The sequence below is a fragment of the Mauremys mutica genome, chromosome 7 (assembly GCF_020497125.1).
Source record: "Mauremys mutica isolate MM-2020 ecotype Southern chromosome 7, ASM2049712v1, whole genome shotgun sequence".
NCBI classification, from domain to species: domain Eukaryota; kingdom Metazoa; phylum Chordata; order Testudines; family Geoemydidae; genus Mauremys; species Mauremys mutica.
The window spans coordinates 115,026,123-115,038,687 of record NC_059078.1 but is presented as its reverse complement, the minus strand read 5'-3'; positions in this window follow the sequence as shown (position 1 = coordinate 115,038,687).

Here is a 12,565-nt window from a genome sequence, read left to right as displayed (position 1 = left end):
CTTATCGCACCTCAGTAATCCATGCTACTGTGACTTCTTGATTGGAATACTGAAATGTGATCCACATGAGGCTATACTTGAAGACTACTTGGAAGCTTTATCTTCTGCTCACCTCTTTGGTACTGTTAGTTATCGGGCATATTATTATACTTCTTCTGCAACGATTGCACTAATTCTTTTTTGTGCTTTTTTGGTGCAATTCCAGGCATTGACTTTGTCCTAAATGTCTGTGGAGGAGAGGCAATTGTCCTGATAGTCAATGAGACACCACACAGCAGCTGATTTTAGCAGGCATGCTCATTACGTAGGCCCTGATCCTGCATCATTCTTGTCAGTAGGAGCTTTTCCATGGATTTCAACAAATCTACTATCAAGCTCGTAGTTTCTAGATTCAAACATCTGGCAACTGATCCCCATGGACTTTTAGTAGAGAGCCTTCAACTCTGGAATTTGTTTCCCCTCCTTGCTCTGAGAGTGACTAAATTTGTTGATATTCATCTCTTTCCTGAGTCTCTGGCCTGGTGGATTAAGTGTGGCCTGTTCTTTTTCTTTTGGGGCAAATAGATGTGCATTAGTGAGTAACGGACACGTGTGGAGAGATGTTATTGTACTCATTTTAGAAATCTAATAACTAGGTTAAGAACAGGAGTATTAAGAGTTGTATGGAATTACAATTAAAAAGGAAGGCTTGTGAAATTCCAAACAGAAAATTAAGGTCAGTTTGGGCCATTAACAAGGGAATAAGAAGAGTACTGAAAGAGACTTTGTCAGATCCATGGCAGATTGTGAACATATGATTTGGAACCTTAAGCTTCCTGTGAATATCAATACAAATCAATTATTTTTGTGACAAACTGAACATAAAGAAATTCAAATGTGACCAAGAATATGATTTTTTTAAACTTGTGACACTAGCAAAATTAAATGGTTGAAAGATACTTGTAAAATGCAGGGATTTATTTTCCCTTTAAAAAGGTTATGTTTACATAACGTCAAGGGATTTCTCCCCTTCCCCCACAAACACACTAGTTAAAATATTTTATTGAAATGAAAAGCAAATACAACAGGCAATGGGTCTTTGTCCAGCAAAACACTGAAATATATGCTTAATTTTAAACACATCAGTCATCCCAGTGATTTTGATGCTCATATGCTTAAAGATAACCTGTGCTTTAGTCCTTTGTTGGATTGGGTCCGTGATGATGTAGGTGTCGAAAGAATCAAGATCATACTCTTCAGAGAAGATTTTAAATGCTCTTTGTTTACAGACAGAATTAAACATAGCTAACAAACCCACAGATCAAGCACAACTTTTATGTTGAGCCACTTGAAATGTCTCTAGAAATTACCTACTGATGGAATTTGGAGCTCATTGAAAATAATTATCCAATTATTTAAAAATGAAATACAGTTGTGTGAAGACCTTGATGCCTAACTAAATTTTTTTTTAAATTGAAAGGCCAACTTAGCACATTGGATAATGTACAGTATGAACTGAAGGTCATGTGATGTAGATGGATTATTAGATCTGAGAGGCAGTGGATAATGCACATAACAGGATTGTCCGACATTTTGCACGGTATTCTGAGATCGACAAAACAGAAGAGCAGTGGGGAAATGTCAATGTAAATAACCATAATAGTTTGTGCTTATTAAATTCAAGGAGCTTCGGTTGAGGACCTGTTGTCCTAACCATGCAAACAGTTATGCACGTGCTTAACTTTGTACATCTGAGTAGCCCCTCCGACATCAGAACCACTAAAGAGACAAGACGGGCGAGACAATATCTTTTACTGGACCAGCTTCTGTCGGTGAAAGAGGCAAGCATACACAGAGCTCTTCTTTCACGTTACTTTTGAAAATTTAAGCCACAGATGCCCTGGGTGAAATCTCAGCCACACTTATGAAAATGGGAGTTTTCCCATGTGCTTCTGTAGAGATCTAGAGAAATAGCTGCTCCCCCATAGTCCCTTCATTTATATGACACCTAATGGTCCTCTCTAAGAACAAGAGGCTCAAGAACCCTGAGTTTAACTTAATTCCCTTTAGAAAAAACTCTGAGGTATTTTTAAAGTAAAAAACAAAATTACCAAAACTTGATGAAAGATTTCATTGTTTTTATACACTGTCACACACACATTGTACATAATTGAGAGGCCAGAAAATCAACAGGGAATGCAATATAAAATAGCCCTCGCATGGGGGCCAATCCTAGTATTGCTTTAGTTGCTTAAGAGATAATGGCAATGGAATGGAATATTGTCACAGGATAATTGTCTCTTGCTGCTAGATAAATATCAAGGCAGAGTGGAAGCATATTATATATATATAATAAACATAAGAGCGAAGATGAGAAATGTATTTTAAAGTAGGAAATATTGATCCTGTAACAATGGTCTAATCCAGCAATTATAATTGTTCATTTACATCTGTTCATTTCTGTAACATTCTCACGTATGTTTTGTTGTTCCCTGTGCAATTATTTAACTGTATTCAATTTCGCCTAGAGAACAGAATTGTATGTCAGCCAATCAGAGAACACCATATGCATGCAAGTACATATTTTAAAAAGCATGTTTGTTTTTCATTGGCTAAAGTTGTATAGTTCTGTAATGTAAATTAATGTGATGAGTTGATAGATATTCCACTTGGTATCACTGTGCATTGGGTAAGTAAGGGACAAGGATACAGCAGGGTATTTTGGGAATGTAATGAAAAATGTATTTGTCTGACACACAGCTCACACTTCCATAGCATATTATAAATGTGTTGCATCTGGACTAATTTTTTCCTTGAATAGATGCTTCATAAAGAAAAAAATACATTGAATGTGTGTAGACTCCTAAACCAAACATTATCCCCGTACACCAATCATTTCAGAGAAAAAAAACCCACCATGATCTTTATGTATAGCATCCACAATGTACACCTTATGTATTGCTTCCCCATCTGTACTGACAGTTGGACTTGAACTCTGACTCCTCTGTTTAACCTTTCACAGAAAAAATAAACACAGGATATATTTTTTAAAGCATTTTCTTTAGTAAAAAGGATCATCAGGTCATTCTGGCAGGTGTAAATGTGAAGAAAGGAGAAAAAATTATGGTGACAGAGATGTGTAACAAAGTAATTGGATAAAATGAAAATTAAGCAAAGAAATTGTAGGCTGAACGTCAGGAAACATTTTCCAACAGCCACTGTTATCTTTTCTTTCCTCCCTGAGTTACATTAGTGGTATAATCTCTCCAGAAGGGATGTAATTCTCATGGGTTATTTTTATTTAAAACTGGACTGAAAACTATCTACTATAGACTGGATTAGATGGCCTAATAGGTCATTTCCATATTTAATTTATATTAATAGATCAATGCAGTATATTAGTCTGATAAAACAACAAAATGATTTTCACATAGTGACTCCAATATCACAAAATATTTATAGTAATAATTGGAGATATACCAATCTTCTAGAACTGGAAGGGACCTTGAAAGGTCATTGAGTCCAGCCCCCTGCCTTCACTAGCAGAACCAATTTTTGCCCAGATCCCTAAGTGGCCCCCTCAAGGATTGAACTCACATTGCTGGGTTTAGTAGGCTAATGCTCAAACCACTGAGCTATCCCTCTCCCCACTAATAATAGTAATAGTGGTAACAGAAGAATTTATCTTAGGTAATTATATAAATCCAATTATCATAGTATCTGAGCATTTCACAATCTTTAAATATATTTATCTCCTGTGAGGTAGGGAATTTCTATGATCTCCATTTCACAGCAGGGCACACTAAGGCACAGAGACTCAGGGCTTGTCTACATGGAGACGCTCAGGGCAGTTAATCCAAAGGTACAAATTTAAAGTGGCTTAGTTAAGCCCAGGTGTGGATGCTCTGATTCAGAATTCAAGTGGCCTTAATTCAATTCAGAATTTCTGGTTTCCATTCCAATACTCATGAAGGAGTGGGGGTATCTGGATAAACACCTCATCCCACTGCCCACGCACCCACAAACCCTTCTCCCCTTCATCCCAAACACTCGAATCAGACACTAATCAAACATTTTAACCAAAAAAATATTTCATTATGAAACTACTGGTGTTTGCAAATTATTCGTGTCTTTATTATCAGGAGTGAATTAGGTCTAGATAATTGGACTTGGTGACAGACTTTTAAAGTCTTAGTGATCCTAGCATTTAAACTGGGAAGTTGCTGGGTTTTATTTTATTCTTTCCTCTGGCAGTGAACAACTTCTGTGTCGTTTGCAGCTGTAAATATTCTAGTATGTCCCTTCACTACAGCCATTTATTGCACTGGGAATCAGGGGCGGGGTGTATGCCTGCTACACTGTTTTGGCTCTTGTACATTCCAGTGTAAGTGGTCTGCTTTTCCTCTCATTTGCACCTGTGGAAATCAGGAACCACTCCATTAAATTAAATGGAGTTATGGGGGTGAACAGAGAGAGGACTTGTGTTTAAGGTACTGTGCCTATTTTATATAGGGTCAGTTCCTAGCTCTGCCACAGACTTTCTTTGTGACCTTGGGCAAGTCACTTAGGGCCAGATTGTGACACTCATATTCACACTGAGTTATTTATTATTTGGATTACTATAAGACTTGCTGTCCAGGGCCCTATTGCTAGGCACTTACAGAGCTTACAGTCTGACTGAGTTGTAGCTTACTGAACAAGTAGTCACACTGAAGTCAATGGGAGAACTCTTGGTGTAAGAGAGTAGTTGATGTGAGTAAAGATATCACAATCTAGCCCGTCATCTCTCTGTGCCTCAGTTCCCCATCTGTCAAAAGAGGGATAATATATGCTTCCTTTGTTTGTTTGGGGGGCAAAAACTGTCTCTTACTTGCTATATGTGTAATGACTACCTCAGTGAGGTTCTGCTTTTTCTGGATTGGAGCTACTACACAATTACTAATTACTACTACTACTAATTCATAGATTAAGGGCAGAATGGAGCATTAGGAGCACCTAGTCTGACCACCTGCATAACACAGGCCTAAGCACCTCACCCAATAATTTCTGCCTTAAGCCTGTGTCCGTTTGAGCTGTAGCATATAGTAAAACTGGTAGGGGGGGGGGGAATTAGGCCAGGAGAGAATCCGAGAGTTATGAAATATAATTAATTTGCCAGTGACAACTGCCTGTGTTCATTACACAGTAATATTGTTTCCTTATCCATCCAGAATTTAATCTCCCTTTGGGATTTGTATGCAACTGTGCCCTTGTCCTTTCTTGATTCTACCCTGCCATCTGAATGGCTTCTTCAGTTACCTTCCCATCTCTGCACCTGCCACCAGCAAAACAGGGGGGATTTGCTCCTCCAGAGGAAAATGTTGACTGCTGGGGGGGAATGGGGGTGGGGGGAGCCACATCTGAAAAGACAGTTAAGCCCCAGTTTCCCTGCAGCCAGAGCCACAGCAGGGCTGACAGTGGTCCCAGAGAGCGGGTGCTCAGTGTGCCACTAAAATCATGTAATGGCATCTCCTGTGTAGTGGCCTGGTGTGGCCCAGGGAAAGTATGTGGGGATGGCTTAGTGGCCCTAGTTAACTCCCCCTGGAAGGAGCAGCTTTCTTTGCCCAGGCCCAAGGCCACTGGGGACGTCTACACCGGAGCGACATCAGGGGAAGGTGGCTCTGTGTGAACTCACCTGTTCCTCCGGCGCCCGAGCGGCAGCTCCTGGCACTCAGAGCCACCCTGTCTTTCCTTGTCTTGGAGTCTGTGGTTCCCAGACTAAGAACCACCCCCGGCCCGGCTCGGCGGTGGGAGGTCCCGGGCTTGGCAACCTGCCGGCGGACAGCTCGCTGCTAGCGCACAGCAGAGCGCAGGCCGGGCGCCGGGCGCTGCCCTGGGAGCGCAAAGCGATCGGCGAGCCGCAGCCCGCAGCGCGCACCCGCTTCCTTCTCCAGCCAGCCAGCCAGGGCCCTGCCCGGCCCTTGTGGCTCTGGTGAGGTTCGCCTGGAAAGGCCACGGGAAGCGCCATGAAAATCACCCTGAAGGCAGGACCAGAGCCCGGCAGCCCTGCCTCTCTGGGGTGGTTTTATAGACCCCGGGCTGGTGCGTAAAGGCGGCTGGGAGAGGACAGTCCTGCCGGTGCGGGTAGGGAGCATACGCGAGACTAGGGGCCTGCTGCCTCCCTCCCTCCTAGACCGGGCCCCCAGTCTCCTGCCACCTGAAAACTAGGGGGGCTTCCCGCTGCATCCCCAGCAGCAGGGGAGGCCAGACCCGGGAGAGCGCTAACGTGCCTGGCACATACCCCAGATCCCATGCGCGGGGCTAAGAACCAACGACCCCCCCCCAGGCTACAGACCGTTAGCAAAATACCCCCTAAGGCGCGTGGGGTCAAGGGGAGCCCGTAACTCTGACTTCAGGGAGCCGGGGGAGCGGGGCCCCCATTTGCGCAGGAAGCTTGTTCTCCTCCTGAGGTCCCCACTCCTTTCCCTTCTGAGTCTGGGACCCTCTCTTAAAGGGAGAGGCGCCCGAAACTTGATACAGGAGGCGGAGGAGGAAGCAGCAGCTTTTATTTTGTCCACTTGCTTTGATTCAGGAGCGCTTCTCTGGGGTTCTGCCATGGCTCGGGCTCTACAATCCCAAAGGAGCCCCCATCTGAGCTGGTGGCTGACTCGCGGGGTTTTCTGTGCAGGGCACAAACATCAGGCGAGAGGAAACAGGGGGAGCCTGAGAAAATGCAGCGAGGCCGCCAGAATTCTCACCCCGTCTCTGAAGTCACGTTGGATCGGGGCATGGAGCGGGCTTCAAACCTGCCCCTCGCTGCTGTGTTTCCCCGGCAGTAATATACGAACAGCTTCAAGTTCCGAGTAGGCTCCTATTGGTGTCAACTCCGTTTCTTGAAATAAATGCCGCAGCTCGCACGCAGTAAATCCGAATGCAGCAAAGGACCTCCAGAAAATAACACACAAATAACTCAAGCACAGGGTTGGGTTTGTTCAGCTGAAAGGAAAACTAGGAAAGAAAGAGAAAAAAAAGAGGGACTCGTTAATGCATCCCAATACAACAGAAAAAACAACGAATCCGTAACATCCTAATATTTCTATCAGAAAGAAAATACACTGAGGTCATGTTTTGGCATCTTAAAACTGAATTAATTCTACATGAGTCAATACAATTCTTGGCGACACTTAAAAATATACAACGAACATTTTACTTAGTGAGCAGTTTGGCTAGAATACAGGTGCACAGATAAAATGGGATATGATAACCGCGCGGCTCCCCTCTGGGCTTCACCCTTTGAAAACGGGTTATAGGCTTCAGTATTCGGCTACTTTTGAATACCCAGTTTGATATTACGTGTTTTATTACCTCCTGATCGTTTAACTGAAAACGCTTCAAGTCACACGAGCATTCAGGATAGTTTCTGGATATTTAAAAATCTCCCTCCTAAATACGGTGCCACGGATTTTAGAATATTGATTCGTGAATAGATCCCAATCCTTCCCGATTCTGTCTTTTCCAACGTGTTAGGTGGAAGGTTTGTTTTTTAATAAACAAAAACCACCGCGATCTTATGGTAACATATTTTCCCCTATCAAAATTTTCTTTCTCGCCTTCCGCAGACCCAAACTTTACAAAAAAAATAACACCCCTAAGAACAAAATATTCTAACAGTGAGTCAGAACGAATGCATTGCATAGGGAAAGATCGAAACCATTAAAACAAGTCACACGCCTATGAAGTTCATTTCTAAGACGTCTTTAAGACCACATCTTCCATTGACTTGAACGATTTTTTTTGCCCTAAGGACTGCAGGATTGGACCGATAGAGCAAGTCAATATTCCCTAAAATGCGACAAAGAGTCCTGGGGCACCTCATAGACTAGTATTGAAGTATAAGGTTTGGTGGGTGAATGCTCCAGTAGGTCTGTTTGTCTATAAGGTGCCACAGGACTCTTTGTCGCTTTTTACAGATCCAGACTAACTCGGCTACCCCTCTGATACTTGATTCCCTAAAACAGGGGTAGGCAACCTATGGCATGGGCACGCGAGCTGATTTTCAGTGGCACTCACACTGCCTGGGACCTGGCCACCGGTCTGGGTGGCTCTGCATTTTATTTAATTTTAAATGAAGCTTCTTAAACATTTTTAAAACCTTATTTACTTTACATACAACAATAGTTTAGTTATATATTATAGACTTATAGAAAGAGACCTTCTAAGAAAGTTAAAATGTATTACTGGCACACAAAACCTTAAATTAGAGTGAATGAAGGAAGACTCGGCATAGCACTTCTGAAAGGTTGCGGACACTTGCCCTAAAATGACACTTTTTGAACAAACATTTTGCAGTTTAAATATTTCCCTCAACTTACAAAAAAATCATGTTAGGACACGCTTGGCATTATCTGGAGTTTGTAAACGGCCTTTTATTCCCAGAATGTCAAGCCAGAACTGCACAGATCCTCTTATTTATCTTCCAGGTACTTTGGACAGTTTTAGGAAACCACTGTTAATCTTCCCCTAAAAGGCGTTAGATTGCGGCTTTTCACTTCCCTCCGAGTAGCTATCCCCGCCGGGTACATCCTGTACACTCCGAGGAAATTAGGCACCCCGCTCTCTTTAGGAAAATCATCACCTTGACTTTTTTTTCCCCTACAAGAAAACCTGTAACGCGGGGTTTATTAGTCTCCAATTACGTAATGCGGGTTATGACTTTTTTCCACGGTGCTCTCGGCAAAGCAATTGTCAGAGTCCGAGGGCCTGAAAGAAGAAACAGATATCAGAGCTCGCAAGCAGAACCTGATCCGCAGTTGCTTTTCTCTTTAAACATCCTGCTGCTGGTCAGACTCGCCCTTAGCAATCTCCAGTTAATATTTCATGAACGGAGCGGATGGAAGTATGGGAGAAAACAATAGATTCGCACCAGGCGAACACTAGTTGGACTATGACATTAATGAATCCGTGCTTTTCTTTATCTTTTTGCTTTTCCTTCTTTTTTTTGGGGGGGGGAGAGGGGATTGAGGGGAGGGGGATGGAGAAAAGTGTGTCCCATTTAAGATGAACTGTGCACTCTTCCTAGGCACATGGAATACATTGCTTTAATCAAATGCATCTGTCCTATGATCTCACATACACGGAGGATGGGAAAGCAATGAACCCACAAACGCCTTCCCCTATGGATAAATCAGTGATCACGCTACTAAGCCGGAGGCAGGGACAAGGTATTTGAAGAGGGCACGTTTTCACGCTCATTCCTTGGAAACCCCCCCGCCTCCTCCCCACTGCAAGATCGGCTAGGCCTTGGTTTAAATCTAGATTCAATTTGAATTAAGCGGCGGGGGCGCGCGACCACGCGTTAATTTCAGGCGGGGTTTCGTTTTGCCTCTCGGGTGAGGCCAGTGTATAAGGGTGGAAACCGCTTGGTAAAGCTGCAATCGCGTTGGTTGTGGTTTGTTTTTTTTAAATCATGTTGACTCGGTTCAAACCCGACACCGCCTCTGGGATCGGCTGGGAGGAGAGCTGGCTGAGCCCAGAGCCGGCTTTGGGTGGCGGGAAGCGGTGGGTTGGGCTGGAAACCGCAGCGAAATGCGCGCCTGCTCCTCTTCCGAAGGCCGGGGGCAACCGGAGCGAATCCGCAGTCGGGCTGAGCGCGAGGGAGTCGGGATTTCCATTCGCTGAGCAGCAGTGCCACCTAGTACCTCTGGCACTCCGCTCCCTGCCACAGAGCTGCACCGGAAACTTCAGCAGGCGCGGGTGGGAACCCTGGGCGGGGGGTGGCTATTTTCAGTGGTGCTGGGACAATTTTTGGAGCGGGGGGTGCTGAAGGCGCAACCCACGCGTTTGCCTCATGGCTACTTCAAGCCAGGGGCTGTGGCAGCCCCCCCTAGTTCCAGCCCCTCTGGCTAGTTTGGCCCCCACCGGGGTGTGTGCTGCTGCCCTGGTCAGAGGGAGAAATGTGGGGGGAGCCCCCCCCCCAAGACACAATGGGCGATGTAGCTGGCTCGTGATGCCCGGGGCTGTGCGCGCGGGGCAGCGCCTGCCTGGGGAATGGTGCCCTGGCTCCCTGCAGGCAGCGGCTGGCTGGTGTTTGTATGACTGGCAGAGGGGCTCTGCTAGACCGACCTCCCATTTCCCCTTCTTTTGTGCCCGTAAGTTTCGCCAGCACTAGAACAATCCCGAGCCGAGCTGTGTCCCCGCCATTGGCTGCATTACGCAGGGCGAGTGTCCATCTGGTCAGATCTTGCTGACCCCCCTCCCCCCCCCAGCTTCTCTATTGCTGGCAGAGCCCCATGAAACCCCGCGTCCGCTTGCAAGCGGCCAGCCGGAGTGAGAGCCCGGCTCCGGGGGCAAAGCCGCCCGTGACTTGGCTGGGGCCGGGATCTCTTTCACCTCCGGGTGTTTAGGGTTTTTTTTACAGCAGGGGGGAGCGATGTTTTCCACGCGCAACGCGTTTGCGGCCAAACCGCCCCGAGAGTCGCCAGCCCAGATCTCGGGTGTGGCCAGGGGCACTGGTGTGTCTCCAGCTTGCAGGGCGCAGTGGGTTACAAGACTGGTTTCCTTCCTGAGAAACGGGAACGGGGGGGGGGGGAATTCCTTCCCTCCTTTTAATGATCTTAAAAAAAAAAAGAAGCCTGGCCCGGATTTCTGATCACCGCCGGGAGCACCTGGAGCTCATCCTCTTTCTGTCACACAGCCCAAGAGCTGCTGGCATGTCAGCGGCACAGACACAACACAAACGGACCAGAGATGGCCCCGCATACTGTCCTCGTGCGCCCGCGGCCCTTCTACACGCGGGAAGAAGGTGGGTCGCGGACACCCCCCACTTTGACAGCGCTGGAGCCGAGCACCACGAGCGTAGCGGCCAAGGATCCAACAATGATTTTTAGTTCCTCGCTCTGCTCCGGCTCTGGGGACCTCTGAGTGCAGGAAAACACACCCTGTGTTTTGGGCACCCACCTGGAGCCCTCCCCCACCCCCAGGCAATTTGTCAGAGGCGCGCAGCATCCCCTGCTCCACGGACCTGGAGATCAGAAGTGCTGAACACCCCTGAAAAGTCACTGTCTCCTGTGGGGGGGCCTGCAGGGTTTGCCCGAGGTCCCAGGAGGAATCAGTGGCAGAGCTGTGCCCCAGAACTCACTCATCCCCACGTCTGAGAGCCAAGAGTATCTTCCACTGCAAAAGTATCTGTCTATCGAGCCCACTGTGCGTAACAATCCTCGCCAAACAGAGCCCCCGGCACGGGGGGAAACGGACGAGTTGTTCTTTAAGTTTGGGACTCTTCTTTCTTCCATGCCTCTGGAAGGGCAAAACCCTCTTAAAAACAGTGCCCACTGCTCCCAAACTAGCGCGGAAGTCCTCACTCATCATCTCTTCCCATGTACCCAGGTTTCATGGGTGTGGTTCACTTCCCCCCGCGCTTGGTGCTAGTTTTAGATGGCATTGTCCGGTTATTTAAAAATATTATTATATAATTCCTGCCTTATTCCTTGGAGGAGAAACAATTTTTCTGGGCAATCTATTTTGGAGCGCTGCACTCCCATCCAACAGCAGGAATACTTTAAAAGAACAAAATGATTTGTGGGTAGTAATTCTCTCTGGGTCTAGATATACACATTTGAAAACTGAAGACAACCTTCCTTCTAGCTGTGCTGATTCAGTGACTATAAAGACCAGCTTGTGGGAATTTTTAAATAAATACATAAGAGACCCTATATCCTGGGTCCCATAAATCCCTCAATCTGCGAAGCTAGAAGTTGTCTCTGCTTTCAAATAAACCCAACAATTCTAGCAGGAGCAGCTCGACAGAACATGATGCTTCCAATAGCAGAACATTTGCACATCACTCACCCCTCCCCCGCCCCGACCGTGGCCAACTTTCCTTTTCTAAAGTCTAAGGACGTTATGCAGCAGGTACTAAGCAGACTCAGCACCTGCTCACGCCAGAGGTGCACTCTGAGACCATGGAAACAACATATCTGAGGACTATGCGGAGCCAGACGCAGTGAGATGGGCATTTGGGTGTGTTCATAAGGTAGAAAAAGAAAGTCACCCAAAGGCTGTTTTTTTGGTTTTTGTTTTCCCTTTTAAAAAACCTCTGGGCATAGCTGGCGTAGCTGCCAGCTAATCCAACCACAGCTCAGAACCCAGAGTATGGATTTGTCAGTGTGCATCATGCGAGAAAGAGAAGCTTCAGTTTTAAAGAGCAATGAGCTTAGTGAGAGCCACCCTATGTGTCGATTACTTTAGGTTTTTATTTCCTAAGGACATTGTTAGTTCAATAACCCGAAGAGCAGCCTCATGTGCTTATTCTAAGTGATATCATGGGGCGGGGAAGAAGGGGGAAAAATCTGATCTTGACTACCACACCCAGCCTAATAGTCTACTCCAGATTTAATAGTGATTGGATTTAACACTCCTCTTTTCCATCACAGCACATTCCTGATCCGGCACAACACAGAAGCAAATATTCGCATGGCTCGCTACACATTTCGCTTTAGCAATCTGGAGCTTGAGGTTGCTGCACTTTGAGGGGTTAGTCCAGGTACTTATGGCACTAGAAAATAATTGAGATGTTAATCAGAAGCAAATCCCTTTGTAGTGCATCCTT